This window comes from Pipra filicauda, unplaced genomic scaffold (genome assembly GCF_003945595.2).
Source record: "Pipra filicauda isolate LSUMZ 115617 unplaced genomic scaffold, ASM394559v2 scaffold411_size619879_pilon, whole genome shotgun sequence".
Lineage (NCBI taxonomy): Eukaryota > Metazoa > Chordata > Aves > Passeriformes > Pipridae > Pipra > Pipra filicauda.
Genome location: NW_024104545.1, coordinates 396,513 through 411,725, shown reverse-complemented (window position 1 = coordinate 411,725; position 15,213 = coordinate 396,513). Strand labels below are relative to the sequence as shown.

Sequence of the window (15,213 nt, the reverse complement as noted above, 5' to 3'; positions counted from 1 at the left end):
AATTACGCCTCACACTTGAGGGCAATGAATAGGGTTAACCCTCACTTGCCCGTAAGTGCTCAGCAGCATCTTTTCACCATCCCCGGGGGCTGACAATTCAGATAGATATAAATTCAGATATAAATTCAGATATAAATTCAGATATAAATTCAGATATAAATTCAGATATAAATTCAGATATAAATTCAGATGATATAAAACCACAAGCAAAGGGAAAGGAGTGACCTTGCACCTCAGTCTGTGCCACAGCCGAAAGCGAAGCAGCCTGTAGGGGAAGCGGCACGGACCGGCCGCAACCAGCCCCTCAGAGGGCTTCCCCCCTGAAAAACAAAGTTCTTCTTCCCTGAGGCAGAGGTGGGAGGAAACCCTTCCCAACCACACAGCGCTACCAGCCGGCATAGACCCACTAACCTGCCGGGAGAACGCCAAGCAACCCCGAGGAACGGGAGCCCCGCCGTCCCCTCACAGCCGAGGGCAGCTCTGAGGGAGCGGGGTAATGAAGCCTCCAAAGGGGGCAGGAAACTGTGAGGGGCGGGAGCAAAGAAGCCCTTAAAAGGGGAGGAAGCGGCGAGGGGCAAAGGTGACTCCAACGGGGAAGGAAGCTGTGAGGGAGCGGTGGGCAAAAAGGGAAGGAAAGCGTGAGCGGCAAAGAAGGCACAGAAAAGGTAGGAAAGTGTGAGGGAGCGGGGCGTAAAAAAAGCCTCTAAGAGTAGGAAGCCGTGAGGGGCAAAGAAAGTTCCAAAAGGGCATGAAAGAAGACTCTAAAAGGGTAAAAAGAGGTGAGGGGAATAGAAGGCTCTAAAAGGCTTTAAAAGGGCAGAATACTGTGGGGAGGCAGTGGGCAACATTTCTGCCCTCAGACCTGCCTCAGGAACAGCACCCAGGTGAGGAGATACTGGTAAAGCTTCCAGGTGATTGCTCGCTCAGCTGTGTTTGGCAAGTTCATTTTCGTTGCTCACGTTCTTTTTGTTGTTGTTGTTGTGCCCTGTTTGGCAGGGTTTTTTTTATTTGGGGTTTCTTTTTAATTTGGTTCTAAAAGCCCCCTCAGAGCCTTGTGGGCAGCCCTGAGGGACCCCAGACCGTCCCCCCCCTCCCATGAAGTGCCTCCCTCAGTGCCCCACACCTGAGTGAATAAAACACCCCCAGGAAGTCCTGTTTAAGAGAGACACCAAGTGTGCACTGCTTGCACATTATTTAAGGAGACTCTCTTCTGGTGTTCCTCAGTTCTTGTTAGAAGGTGGGTATCAGCATGAGAAGTGGTTTAAAACCAGGTTGCTGGTGAAAGGCTGAGTTAGGAGGGCTGAGCAGCCCCACTGGGCCTGCTCACCCAAACACCACTCCCATCTGAAAGATGTTTAAGCTAAATCACAACTATAGCAAGCTGAACACAGAGCAGGTGAGTAACTAACAATGGTTCAGTGTTGATGACCAGTTGTTCATTAGGCCTCCATGACTAGGTTCTCTCTCCGAGTAAGTTTGGGGGATATTTACACAGATCAACAACAAAACTTAGGCTCTGCAAAGTCCAATAGAGAAATTGTGATTGCATTTCTTTTTTTTTTACTTATTATAGGTGATTGTTGAAACAGAACAGAGAACTATTGTGGCAGCATTGGTATGAAATTTATAAAAGAAATTATTGATTTATGTTATGCGTGTGGCTGTATGTTCTGAGGATTTTTTTATAAAGCAAGTAATGTTTATGAAATATGAAATGCTATTTTAAAAATCTGAAGAAACAGGGAACGGTAAAAACTGACAACTCACTTCAAATCTGACACAGCCTCTCCAACACTGATTACTAGTTTATGCAGTGTTTGCTTTTCTAAGTAATTTAAGCAATACATTTTTAAATATCTCATCTCTTACCCAACTCCTGCATGTTTAATGACTGCTGTGTAGTCAAAGTCTGGAGGATTCTGTAAACTTTCTTTTATATGGCTTACAAATCTTCTTACTCAAACCATAGTTGTTCTCATTTTCAGTCTGAACCAAGAACAGTCTGTGGAAGCCTAATGGCAGTGTTGCTTTGTTGCAGAGTCTCACAATATCTCCTCTTTAATAAAAGAAAAGGAATTCTTGTCCCACTTTCCTCTCACAGTGTGGCAAATACATCCTTTTTATTTCAATCTCACTGTTTTTCATGTATTTAAATACTGTTCTTACTTTTGATTACTTCTTAAATCTCTCTGTATTTCACCTATTAAATTCTGCATTTGTGATTTTTGTGGATTCAGGCACATTCAGTTTTACTTTTTGAAGGAATAGTTCCATTTGTGATTATCACTAGCTTGATGTCATATTCTGACTTAAGCAATCGTCAGCACCTGTTAGATTTCCCAGATATTAATAAAAATATTATCTCAGTAAATGTAGTTCATACTCCTTTCCAGCAGCTAATGTAGTTATGATATATTGATTAGATCTTCTGCCTTAAGATGTTGCTCTAATTCTAAATAAATTTAAGCTGTTCTTCTTTATACCCTCTCTTCACTCTCACACGGAGTTTTTGGTCCAGATTCAAAGGAACAAACTGCAGACTTAAGCTGACAGATCATTGTATATAACAGCAAATACAGGGAAGTATTTAGTAATTCTAAAACTTTCATGTTATCTAGGGTGTCATTTTTCCTTATTTATGTCATGAACAGGGGAAGCACAGTTGGAAATCTCATTGTACGAGCATGGGAAGCTTTTACCTAGTCATTTAAACAGTTTAATCTTACTATGTGCTGATGTAACTGTGAAATGTGTTCTCTTTGCATTCCTAATTACTATAGAACAGATGGCAAGGCTGCTACTTTAAAGCAGCAAGCCTATTTTAAAAACTCTGTGGTGATTCTTCACTCTTAAAGAAGTTTACTGTGGTCTATGTGGTTTTTTTTTTTTGGCTTCCATGTTGCTAACCTAACATTCTAAATAACTTCAGCATGTTTTCAAAGGTTCTTGCTAGATTTGAACAGTTCCCAGAGAAGAAGTTACCTGACCAAGAGTATGATTTTCATCTAGTTAAAGGAGAAAAATGTCATGACATTTGTAATACAGAATACCATGAGCATCTTATTGAATGTGAACACAAGTTAAACAAATGTCTATTTCAGGTATCATAAGTTGATTGTAGCTGTAGCAATAACTCATTTTTTATTTATTTTTTTAAACAAAAAAAAAAGAGGGGAATTAATAGAATTCATCATTTGAATATTAGGTATAGAGCTGCTATGTTTGAATCCCAAAGATTGTCTCAAGTTCTTAATAACCATTAGAACAGCCCTATACTGAGAACTGGCTTTAATATTCTGCTTTTTATTCACGAGAACACAATAAAACAGAAGAAAAGAAAAACTTGATCAAAATTAATGCATTGTGAAGTCGGTCTACCTCTGCTTACCTTATTGCTTTGTAATATTCTTTCAAAATCCTGTCCATGAATTCCATGTTCTTAGTCATAGTCAGGAAAGGCTTTTTGGGAAGTACTAGTGAGGTAAGTTTTCTGTGACGGCTTACCTTGCAACTGTTTTATTGTTACACTGCTACCTATGCAGATTAACAGTAGTACTGCAATGTAAGTGTGCTGAACACGTTTGCTCGACACATAAACCATTACAGGCTCAATTCGGAATTCCCATTGGTCATTTCTGCTCAGGGGAGGTTTGTCTTTGTTTGTCTCATGTTTCTCCTTAGTAGTGACCCACTGACCTGTCCCTTGTCTGCTCAGTACCGTTTCCAGCTTGTTTGGGTTTTAATTTGGAGTGCATGTTTTGGTTTTGTATAGATCATTCAAAACACACTGAGACACAACAAAATGTAAATTACAGCACTGTTGGAATTTACTCTACATTCACTTGGTTTTGCCTGTGCACTGCAGTTCTTGGCCCAAACTGTTCTTGTCTCATCACTTTGCAACTAAACTGAGAACAGGGAATTTCACTGGGCAGAATTAGCATTACAGAGTTCTTTTATCTCCAGAGCTGCTGAGATCCTTGGCACTGAAGACATGGAACTCTTTTGATTTTGGGCTCTTGTGGTAACTCTTCTTTTCTAGAACTCTACTTGTTGCAGTGATCTACAGCTAAAACTGCTATCAGCATTTTCAAAACTTCGTGTACATAATTTTGCCTTTCCCAGTATCCAGTTTTCAGTCCCACTTTATTTTCCAGAGAAATATCGCTGCTAAAATCAGCTCCCTGTTCACCCTTCAGCATTCTGTGTGTGGAGATGGTGGAACTCAGCCAGTTCTGTCCATCTGCAGCCAGACAGTTGTCTCTTCACTGTAGCTAGATTGGCTTCAGCTCCTTAGCAGCTCTCTGGCTCCAGTTCCATACTTGAAAGGTTCCTAGAAGATCAGGCAGGAATGATGGATGCAATGGCACTTAAAGGGAAAAGAAAAAAAAGGGGGGGGAAACTACATGGCCACGACAGAAGGAAAACTTAAAATAGGGGCAGCATGACCATGACTGAAGCTGCATCATTCAGCTTTCATTCTTATTTTAATCTAAAAGGTCCAGTTCTGTAGGTAATCAACTGGCTTAAAACAGTTCAGAGCAAAATCCAATGTACAAAACCTTAGTTGTGATTTTAAGAAAAAATAGAGTGAGTACACTGAAACAGATAATCTCAGTCAATATTTTGGTTTTCCTTTTTTTTCATGAGGTAAGTGATAGGTAAGTCTCTACATTTATTGTAGTACCTTCTGAACATATTTTGGCTTTTAAGAGAGCTCTGTCAGCCAATAATTATCATTGTACTTGAGAGGTTTCACAGTTTCAGGATATCAGTAAATTCATCACTTTACTGACAGCATTGAATAGTTTGTCTGTATCAACTATAAAAATGATTTTTTCCCCATAATATATACCTTTTATAAGTGATATTTTATACTGTTCACATAAATATAGTTTTTTTTATAATTTATGTACTTTTAAAACATAGGTTCTGTTGGATATATATTTAGAGTCAGGCTGAGTTATTTAAATCAGTTCCTTGTCAGCACCTGACTTGGTATCAGCAGCTACACATTGAACAATAGATTTTTAAGATGTGACTTCTGGCTGATAGTTCATAAACATTCAAGTGGAAGTTAAACTTCTGCCAACTCCTATGGAAACTGCACAATTGTCCTTTATCAGAATGTCTTACTGAGAGGAGTGATCTGCTTCTCTAGAGTACATTCCACTTCTGTGATATTCTTTATTTTGGAGAATCAAGAAATATTTAGGGATTACATTCCAGCTGCTTTATTTTTTTTTCATTAAAGCATCCAGTGGGATAGTATGAACTTTTATGTGAGATTGCTTTCACTGGAGATTACTACCATAGACAGATGTTTCTCTTCATTACCTGCTGTAATGCACTGCACGTTTACAGGAGCAGCAATAACTATCTTCAATAAATATCTTCAAAATTAAGGGCCAATCCACCTGTAGGAACTTTTTTTTCAGCCATATATCGCAGACTGAGGCCAGGAGGAGGTAACTCTTAGATAGCTAAAGAATGTGTGATGTGTAAAATTTAATTGCATTCAGCTATAGTAGTAATTCATAGATGTGAGCTCAAAATATGTTTTAAGTTATTTTATCAGTCTGATTAATGCAGTTCATCGGTCTGACATAGGCAGTGTTCATCCCACCAGAGACCAGGAGAGCGATGATGACTAAGATCATCTCCTCCTCACTCATGTAGGCCAGAATTCCATGCTTGGCAACTCAGTATGTACCTCATAACTTGAGTTAAAGGATCAGAAAATCATGTTTGGACAAGATGGAATAGGATTTGGGGTGTTCTAGCTTTGTATCAATGCAATGTCATCAATCCTCAGGAGCTGGAATTAGAAATTATCACTGCATGGCTAGCCAAGATGCTGGAAGCCAGCAGCAAGTGCTTCAAGAATGAGTTTGGCACTGTTAGACCAGTACACAGCTCATCAACGAAGCCTAAAAGTACAAGAAAATTGATATTTATATTTTATATTTGCCTTCAAAAAGCAGACCTACTAAAAGTGAAAGAAGAAAGAAATTTAGATTAAACTGGTCAACATAATGGGCTCACAGTTGTAAGGGTTAAAAAAGGCAAAAAATTAATCACCTAGTTCACTTTGGGATTTGCTTAATAGTCAATCATATAACATTTTTTTACTGAATACATTTGAATTGGTTTCTTCAGTGAAAAATGCTCTGCTCTATCACATGTTCAGTGTGTGCAACCTAACAAGAACTCGAGTAAGATAAATGACATTTCAGTTCTGCTTCTGAATTTTTTTTACTGCCCAGTGGTTATCCTGGTTATTCCTATAGAGGAGAAGCTGTAAAGCTTGGGAGACCGGTTGTTTCTTCAATTCTTCTCATAAATGCAGTTAAAAGACTGGAGTATAGACATGGAAAGTGTAAGAGATGGTGCCAAAAGGAGGTAAAGAAGTAAAACTAGAAATGTAATAAATACCATGTTGGTTTTAGTTGTGCTAAAGCAGTACAAGCCACTCATGAGCAAAAGGCTTTCACTGCCCCAAGAATGCCAAGGCCATCATTCACACAGAAAATCTCTGAAGGACTACTTAGTTTGATTATGTAGATGCAAAACTGCCTGATTGATTAATCAGCTAGGAAGTGACAGCTCATGGAAATATTTGGCCACAGTCTAAAAGAGAAAAATGAGGGCATAAAACTAGCAGTACAAGGATAATTCTCCATTCATTACAGACTGTGTGATAGAAGAGGTTTGAAAATTAGTTTTGATTATGAAGCCTGGTTCAGCATCAGCCTCTTACTTTCTCATTAGCACTTTTGAAAAGTAAGTCATGGCAGTATATTTCTTGCACTGCCACCCCATTTCTGTGCTTGTCTTGCTTTTCTGCATTACTGTACTGGAAGGGATAGTTTCCACTTGGATAATTGTCCTCCTGTCATTTAATTGGAAGCCTGAAAACATCAGATATTTTAAAGTATGATGTATTTTCTCCACTTTCTGTATATTTGCCTTTAAACAAACATAGAAATACCGTGTAACTGCAGGGCCTGGATCTTCAGGCTGTAGTAACTGTAGTAATGCTTACTGAGCATTACTACAAGGTTTTGTTCCACCTGAACTAGATTATATGGATTCGGGTTATGTTGGATTATTTAAGTGAAGACAAAAATACAGAAAAAGGAAAAGGGTTTATTGAAGGGCTTTTTGCTCTCTGGGAATCACTTTGGATTTAATACTGCTCTGTTTCTTCCTTTCTCCTAATTTTTATTATGACATCTGTTGCAAATACAATATGCTTAGTTGAATGTGAAAAAAAACCAAATGTAAAACACCTTAAAATGAAATCAGAGATTATTTTTTAGGATAGTAGTCTGCACCAAGCTCTGCCATTCTATGCAGAACAAGGGCAACCAGAGAAATCTCCTGCTGTTTCTGAGATGACCATTTAGTCCATCCATGACTTAATAATTATGAAGGATCTCTTTCTTCATTACACGTGTGTATCATGGCTTTTCAACCCCAGCTTAGAATTTACTGAGGGAGTAGTACTAATAATGGAAATGTTCATTCAATAATAGCAAACAGAGATCTGCTTCATTAAGGTAGCAAACAAAATGCTTATTATTATGCAATGTGATCCTTGGGACAGCAGCTCTGATTTGTTCCTGCCAACAGCCATAGAGATGCATCTTCTGTTCCTGGGCATTCATTACATGAAAGATTTTTTTTAAATCTCCTGTTGAAATAATGTAGTGGGTTGACCCTGGCCAGCAGCCAAGCCCCCACCCAGTCACTCTCACCCACCCCTCAGCCAGATAGGGAGAGAACTGGATGAGCAAAAGTGAGAACTCGTGGGTCGAGGTAGAGACAATTTAGTGAGGCAAAGCTTCATGCATAAGCAGAGCAAAATAAGGGATTTATTCCATACTTCCCATCAGCTGGTGGATGCTTGGCTCCTGCACTGAAAGCAGGGCCTCAGTGCTCATAAGAATTACTTGGGGTGCCAGAACACTGTAACTGTGAACATCTCCACTTCCTCCTCTGTGCCCTAAGCTCTCCTTTTTGAGCCTGTCATAAGGTAAGGAATGTCTCTTAGGTCAGTTCAGGCCATCTGCATCCACTGCGTGCCATCCCAGCTTCTTGTGCCACCCCAGCCTACTCACTGAGCAGGGAGGAGGTGAGAGAACCTGCTGCTGTGTAAGCACTGCAGCAACAGCCAGAGCACTGCTGTGTTAGCACTGTTTGAGTCCCAAATCCAAAACACAGCACCACAGAGGCTGCTGCGAAGAAAATTAACTTCACCTGAGCCAGACCCACTACAAATAGTTGTAAGCAATGGACTACACTGAAAAGCAGCTTTGTAGAAATCTCTGAGATTTTTCTAGGCACTTTTGCCACTGTATTCCTACTGTAGTTCTCCCTTGCAGATGGTGTCATCAACCCTTTTGGAAACATTCCCTAGATAAGAGCCTACTTACTGAGTGTCTTGTTGTTTGCTGCTACCCATCACTTCATCACTAAATACTGTCAATATGATGGTTTTCAACATTTTCCAGTTCTTCTTACATTTAAAGAGAACTTAGGTTTTAATTGCTTTTTTTAATTGTTCCAATCTTCAAATAAGGATATTTCTTCATTTATTTTGTGGACAATAGTACTGAATAACATAGGGTAAGAATTGAAGCATTAAAAACAGATGAGAATTGTTTATGAATCTGTGTTACGTGCTGGAAACAGCTCTTGAAAGAGCTTTCCTTAGCTCAGCCTACCTTTTTTCCACCTTTTTCCCCTTTCTTCTTTAGTTAATGGAATTTCTCTGTGACCATCTTCTTATATATGTTCTCTGGTACTTTTTTGGTATAAATGAAATTATTCTCTAACATAGCATTCAGTTGCCCTGCAAATGTTAGTATTGCTTAGGTAATCAGAGTTTTGAGATTTATTTCTGAACTAGAGCAGATCTGCCTAGTGTTGACATCTTTGAAAAGGTTGACTACTTGAAATTCAGTTTTGCCTGGGTGATCCTGCCATTTTCCTGAGAAAAGGAAAGTGTGACATTAACAATTGTTAACATTTTGTTACAGGGCACTTATTATGAAATGACACCTGAAGTATTCTATATTTCAACAAATTATTACTGAGGATGCATTTTGCTTTTGAATTCAAGGGATTATGTTGAATTTAATATTCATTCAGAAGTACTCAGTGCAATTTACAATGACAACCAAAAATAATGAATAATATATTTATATCATCCATTAATAACCATCCATCCATTTAAAAGTTTCATCCTAATGCATTCTGGAAATCTGCAAATTAATTATGCAAAACCCTGAATGAATATAAAATTGAAATGCTTAAGAATTTAAATGATGCAATTAAATGCTATTGCAGGTAACTTGAAGTTATTTTCTTCTAATACTTACTCATCAATCTTAATTTCAGTACCACCATTTAGAAACAGAATCAGCTCCTATATCTTGTCAAAATATTGGAAGTTTGAGCAAAGACTGTATTCCTATTCCTTTGATTACATTATTTCCAGACATGAATTTAAAGCCTTCATTTAAACAGAACTGGCCTTTTTAAAGACAGATTACAATGCTTCAAAATCAAGAGGATGAGATCAGTGGTCTCAATTCTCATTCTTTAAAAACACCCAACAAATCCACCAATGAAAAGTGATCTCAAATCATAGCTACCTAAAAAATTCTATTTAAACTCTGTAGCACTGGCAAATCAATACATAGCTAGAGATGATTAAGATTTTCTAACCAGGCTGCCTGAGAAGTTCATATACAATATATATTTTTATTATTGTCATTTTTAGTTACATAGCAATATCTTGCTTAATACTTTCTATACCATGCTCTACCTTGGGGTATAGATTTATGTCCACGGCAACGGCTCTGTAGCACCCTGGCAGCATAAAACCAATTTCTGTGGAATTTCTGTGCTTCTGCTGTCACCTCAGAGACTAAAGAGCTGGAAAAGGATCTTTCCTGTTGCGTTGCAGAGCTCTGCTCCCATCCTTCCTTGTAGGTAAGGTACAGTTCTTCTCCCATGGGCTGTCTAAACTGCTTCTCTCAAAAAGTAGGAGTTTTCGTTTTGGCAGCTGGCACCCATCCTTCTCTTATGGCTGGTTTGTCTGCACATGCCTTGTCTTGACAATCAGAGAATATACAGGAAAAACCATAAAATAGTTTTTGCAAATACTAATTTATACTGTAAAATAATAAGAGGCCATGCATACTCTATCCCAGTTAAAAAGCAGCACAAGGGTGCAGGAAATCCAAGCTGCTGAGTGTGTAATGAAGTGTGCAGTGAAATCTTCAAATCTGTGTATTCCCTAAGGGTTTGCAGATTTAATGCTTCGGGGTCAAAGGCAGGCATACACCTTCCTTTCTGTATATCTTGTCCCTTTGGGATTACTCTCTACAAATATCAGCCTGAAAATCTGGGATGAGTGAGGACTCTTGTCCATTGGAGTGGTTCTCACAGCAGTTGTTTGGCTGTGCTCCAGCTCACAGATACACCTTTTTGTGCTTTAATAGTAGTGACACACTTTTAAAATCTCTCACCCAGCTTCACAGTGTGGACTGGAAGGCAGTTCATGATGCTAAAGACTGTTACCTTAATAAGTCACCCTTATTGAACAGGTCAGCCTTGGAATCAAGTTTTCAAGACAAAGCAACAAAATAGAAAATCAAAAATTTAAGTGAAGGCAGGTGGTCTGTAGGGTAGGCAAGGCTGAAACACTTTTGGTAAAAAAGTTTGAAAATACTTTGATTTAAAGAGCCTGGTTTAAACTCTGGGGAGAATGTTTGTTTTTTTGAGGGTGAAATTATTGAAACACTCATTTTGAAAAACAGCTTGAGAAGGATATCCATCTTATGAAAAATAGTTAACTTTTTTCCTGTGTTGTTTTCATTCTCTTTTCACATACAGCAGTAAAATACGTAAATTACAGTAGTAAAATATCAAATTTGACAGTTTTCAAGCCAAATTTAAGCTAATGAAAAATGTGAAGAAAGTTATTTGAAAGTGAAGTTTTTTTTTTTTTATTAAGTGGGTTTTGTGAAATCACACTTTCTTAGGTTGCATTATCAAGTCATATGTTTTAAAGGCATTAACTGTTTTTCATATGTTCTTTAATAAATACAGTCTAAAATCGCTCACTACAAACGCTTTGACTTTTAAATTCTGACTGTCAAATACGATTTTACATTAATACAAGGATTTTATATGTGCATATGTATCCACATATTATATTTAGTAAATAAAATCTAGCGTTTGATTAAAGGTTTGACCACAAGATTTTTGACAGCTGCTACTGAAGTTTCTGTGTGACCTCATTTACCCTGGTATTTTCACTGACTAGGTTTTTTTTTTACTTCAGTGAAAATAACCTGATTTTATTATAATTTTTCTCCCGTTTTGAAAGCAAAGCAGTGAGTTCAGCAGCATATCAAATTCAAAGAACTGTGTCACTGCAGAACAAAAATGGGATGTTTTCTCCTTCTCTTTCAGAGAACAACTCACAGGAGCCCAGGAACGGGAGGGAAGAGGAGGCCCTTTGCTGATATACAGATGTTGGCTGAACAGGGGAAAGTGGCCTTGGACTCCACTGGAAAGGTAATCAATGTCCTCGTTTCAATCTTACAGAAGTTCTGCAATCTCATCAGAAACACAGGAATAAATATTTAGCTTCCTTCCTCTCCTCCCCTGACACCATGACTTTCTGGATGCAGGGCGTTAGCCGTTGCATTAGTTTATTGATCTTTTAATGTAGGATCTAACTTGCTTCAGGGGTGCTATAAATACAATATCGTGAAAGTCCTGCCATATCAATATTCATTTATTTTTATTGATTGCTTGCCACTTCTGAATTCTGGGTACTGAATTAATGTATGCTGAATAACTACTTCGATTAATGAAGCAAAAATTGGCTCTAACAACCTACCCAAGCTACAGAAATGTTTTCTATTACAAAGCTAATTATTTCTTTTTTTACAGTCTGCAATTACTTTCATAATTTGACTTATCCTTGGGATGTCACTGGAAGACACAGAATAATGAAACAAAAGCTATTTATAAACTTTGATTATTTACAATATCATACAAGAACATCCTTACTATAAGTCCTTATTTAAACGCTGGAACTAATAGGTGAATGTGACCAACTTAAAACATTTCAGAAGGTGAAATTTTCGAAGATTGATTTGAGGTATTTCTTTTTTGTGTGGCTGTTTTGGCACACAGAAAAAATACATCCATGTCTGTGTCTATTACTCATATACACAAATATACTGTTGGATGAGCTGTAACACAAGGTAGGTGAATATATTCATGAGTACTTATTCTGAAACATGGTCAAGGTGTCATAGCTGTGCTTTCTATTTCCTCCTTTGCACAATGGGTTTCTCTTCACAACACTTGTTTTTCAGGTACCAGTCAATCTTTATATATTTGACATTTGACTTTTATTGAACTGCATCTTTTGCAAAAGATGGTTTTCTTTTCCTTTCCTCCTTGTTAAATGTAATGTAGGCGTCTTTTTTTTTTTCTTTTTTCCCTGAGAATTCTTCTCTAAACCTTAAAGTCTGCTAGTAAAATTTTCAAAACTGTGATGGCATAAAAGCCCAGGGTTTCCTTTGTTGGGGTTCTCTCCCCTGAGGCACCCATCTCTAGCTGTTATTTTTTTATTGCCCCATGATTAAATTATTTTGAGGACCAGGATGTCCAGACTCTGCTATGGGAAAACTGAGACCAAGCCGGTAAAGAAACCTGGTCTGACTGTGTGAGTGTGGGGGTTTAAGTACCTAAGACTAATTTATTTTCATTTCAGAAATGGCATATTTTTTCTTTGCAGTATTTGTAAATGTCCTGGGCTCTTTTGACTAACCTGGAGCCATTTGTCTTTCAAACATATTACAAAAATGCAGAGAATAATTTTGAATGAGAATCCAGAAGTTTGGGTGTGTGTTAACTTACCTGATCTGTTGGACTGAAGTTCTGTAGGGTTTGTAATAAGGCATTAGCATGAGAGATTTTATTATGCAAAGAAATAAAACCATCACACCTAAACTTTGATTTTATTCAGGTAGAAATCTCATGGGAGACATCAAAGAGTATGACTTGGGTTTTGTATACATGTATTTATAATATTACAGCCTATTTTAATGGACATTTTTCCAGTGGAAGATAAACTTGGTTTTAAAGTTTAAACGGAGAAAAACTTAGATAGTTCCTATTTAATTATTTACAGTTTGTACTTATAATATTTAACTAATTTTTGCTATATTTTATAGTCTTATATTCTTAATTTTTTTATTTTCATTTATATGACAGTATAAATGACATACATTTCCCTCCCTTAGAAGAGGTGAAATTATGTCCAGTTCATTCCTTTTTAGACTTCCCTGTTAAATGGGAATACTGAATGCAGTTGTTAGATTGTATTGTCAAGCTGTATGGAATGCCTTTAACTTATCTATATATATAGCACAGGCATAGGCTTGCAGTTACTAGGGAAGTTATGCTGTGTCTTCTTCATTTGAACACAAAGATACAATGACAAATACAGAAACTGCTACAGGAAACGGTCCTTAGGCAGGGTTGAACTAATACAATGGAAGGACAAATGCTCATTTTGGAGATTGATGGTTTGTGAATGCCCAAGTTTAGGAGGGATCTAACAAGACCCAGGCATGTGCATTAGATTAACAAATAGAAACCGAAAGCTTTGGGACAACTTTTGAAACATTTTCTTTTCCAAACCTCACCATTTCAGTTTTCCTTAGATCAGCTTCCACCAGCTGTTCTTACAGGAGGTGATTTTCCGTGGCTAGTCAAACATCCACAGAGGAATACATGTTGAATCTGCTCATGTTACACATGTACACGTAATGATACAGCAAATGACACATAATCAAAAGTAATGGTGCAATGTTGGCAGATAAAGCATATCCTATCTTCTAGTTTCTCCCCAGAGAGAAAATCCCCCAGACCTCCCCAAACAAGTCATTTCATATCAGATAAGAATGTGGTCTTTTGGCTTCTCAAGTATCTTAGTAATTTGTGTGGTTATGACATCTAATCTTAGCTTATATCATTCATGCCTTAGTACATGGTATGATGTATTGTAGTGTAATGTGATTGATACAGCCTGATTTGCAGAGCTCACAATGACAAATGGGTTTGGAAAATGGGTGAAGAAAAGGTCATTTCTTCGATATAATTGTCAAACTCTTTTCTACAAGAACAATTGGTTTAAAGGATTATTAAGAACTGAAGAGGATTTGCTGTCACATTAGATACAGGTCAAGAGTCTGCGAGTTTTAAAAGGTAATTAACAAGTATTTTAAGTGGTATTCTGTGTATAAGAGTGGGTTCTGCTTCTGTGTGCATATAAACTCAAATCTGGCTTGCAAGTGTAATTCAGTCACAGGGGGAAAAAGATGGAGCTGTTCTTGCAACAGCTTTGCAAAGCACAAATTCTCAACAGCCTCTACTTCAAAGAGGGAATACCTGGATCCCATTCCCCCAAACACAAACCCAGTGCTCCTGTTCTGGCAACCTGCCTGTTCAGCTGATGGCCATAGAGAACAAGGAGCTCTAATTCTTTCCCAGACACACACTCCCCTTCCAGCTGTCTTTTGTTCCTAAATCTTGGCCTGTTTTCAGAGAGAAAACTCCTGATTCCCTTCTAAATCCGTACTTGAATATGTACCCCAGGAAAAAAACCAAACCAAAACAAAAACCAACCAAACAAAACAACAAACCAACCATAGATAGGTTAATTAAACTTCTCTAAATCCTGTCACATTAATCTCTTTAAAGGAGAAAGTCCATGAATTCATCACTGATACAGGATGTACAGAGTTTAACTTTTATTTTGAAGTCTATCATTGGCCTGCTGAATAACATAAGGATTTGATTATCTCATGGCAGAGTTACCCTATTTATAAAGTACTGATAAAGATGTTTACTTGGTAAAATGCTTTCAGAGCTATAGTTTCTATGAGAGGATTAGTTTGTAATTCTGTCAGCAAACCTACTTATATTAATCAAACCCCCAATCATACCATCAGTCTTCTTAAATTTTGGGTTTAATTCTTTAAATAATGCCAGTTTGTTGCTCTGCAGACAACACTATAGGCTAGGCACTGATGTGTCTCAGAAGCCACTCCATCTCTTCCCTGCATGTTGTGCTGTTCCTCCTCCCTCCTGTTCCTGAGTAATCCTCCTTTC

At 37.8% G+C, this 15,213-nt stretch overlaps 1 long non-coding RNA gene across 1 annotated transcript; it reads left to right on the top strand.

The window, feature by feature from the left end:
* The first annotated feature begins 504 nt into the window (after positions 1–504).
* LOC120324070 lies at positions 505–15,213 on the top strand. Its single transcript, XR_005565071.1, has 4 exons — positions 505–665; positions 11,491–11,595; positions 14,223–14,307; positions 15,109–15,213. It is a non-coding gene; the product is annotated as an uncharacterized LOC120324070 (long non-coding RNA).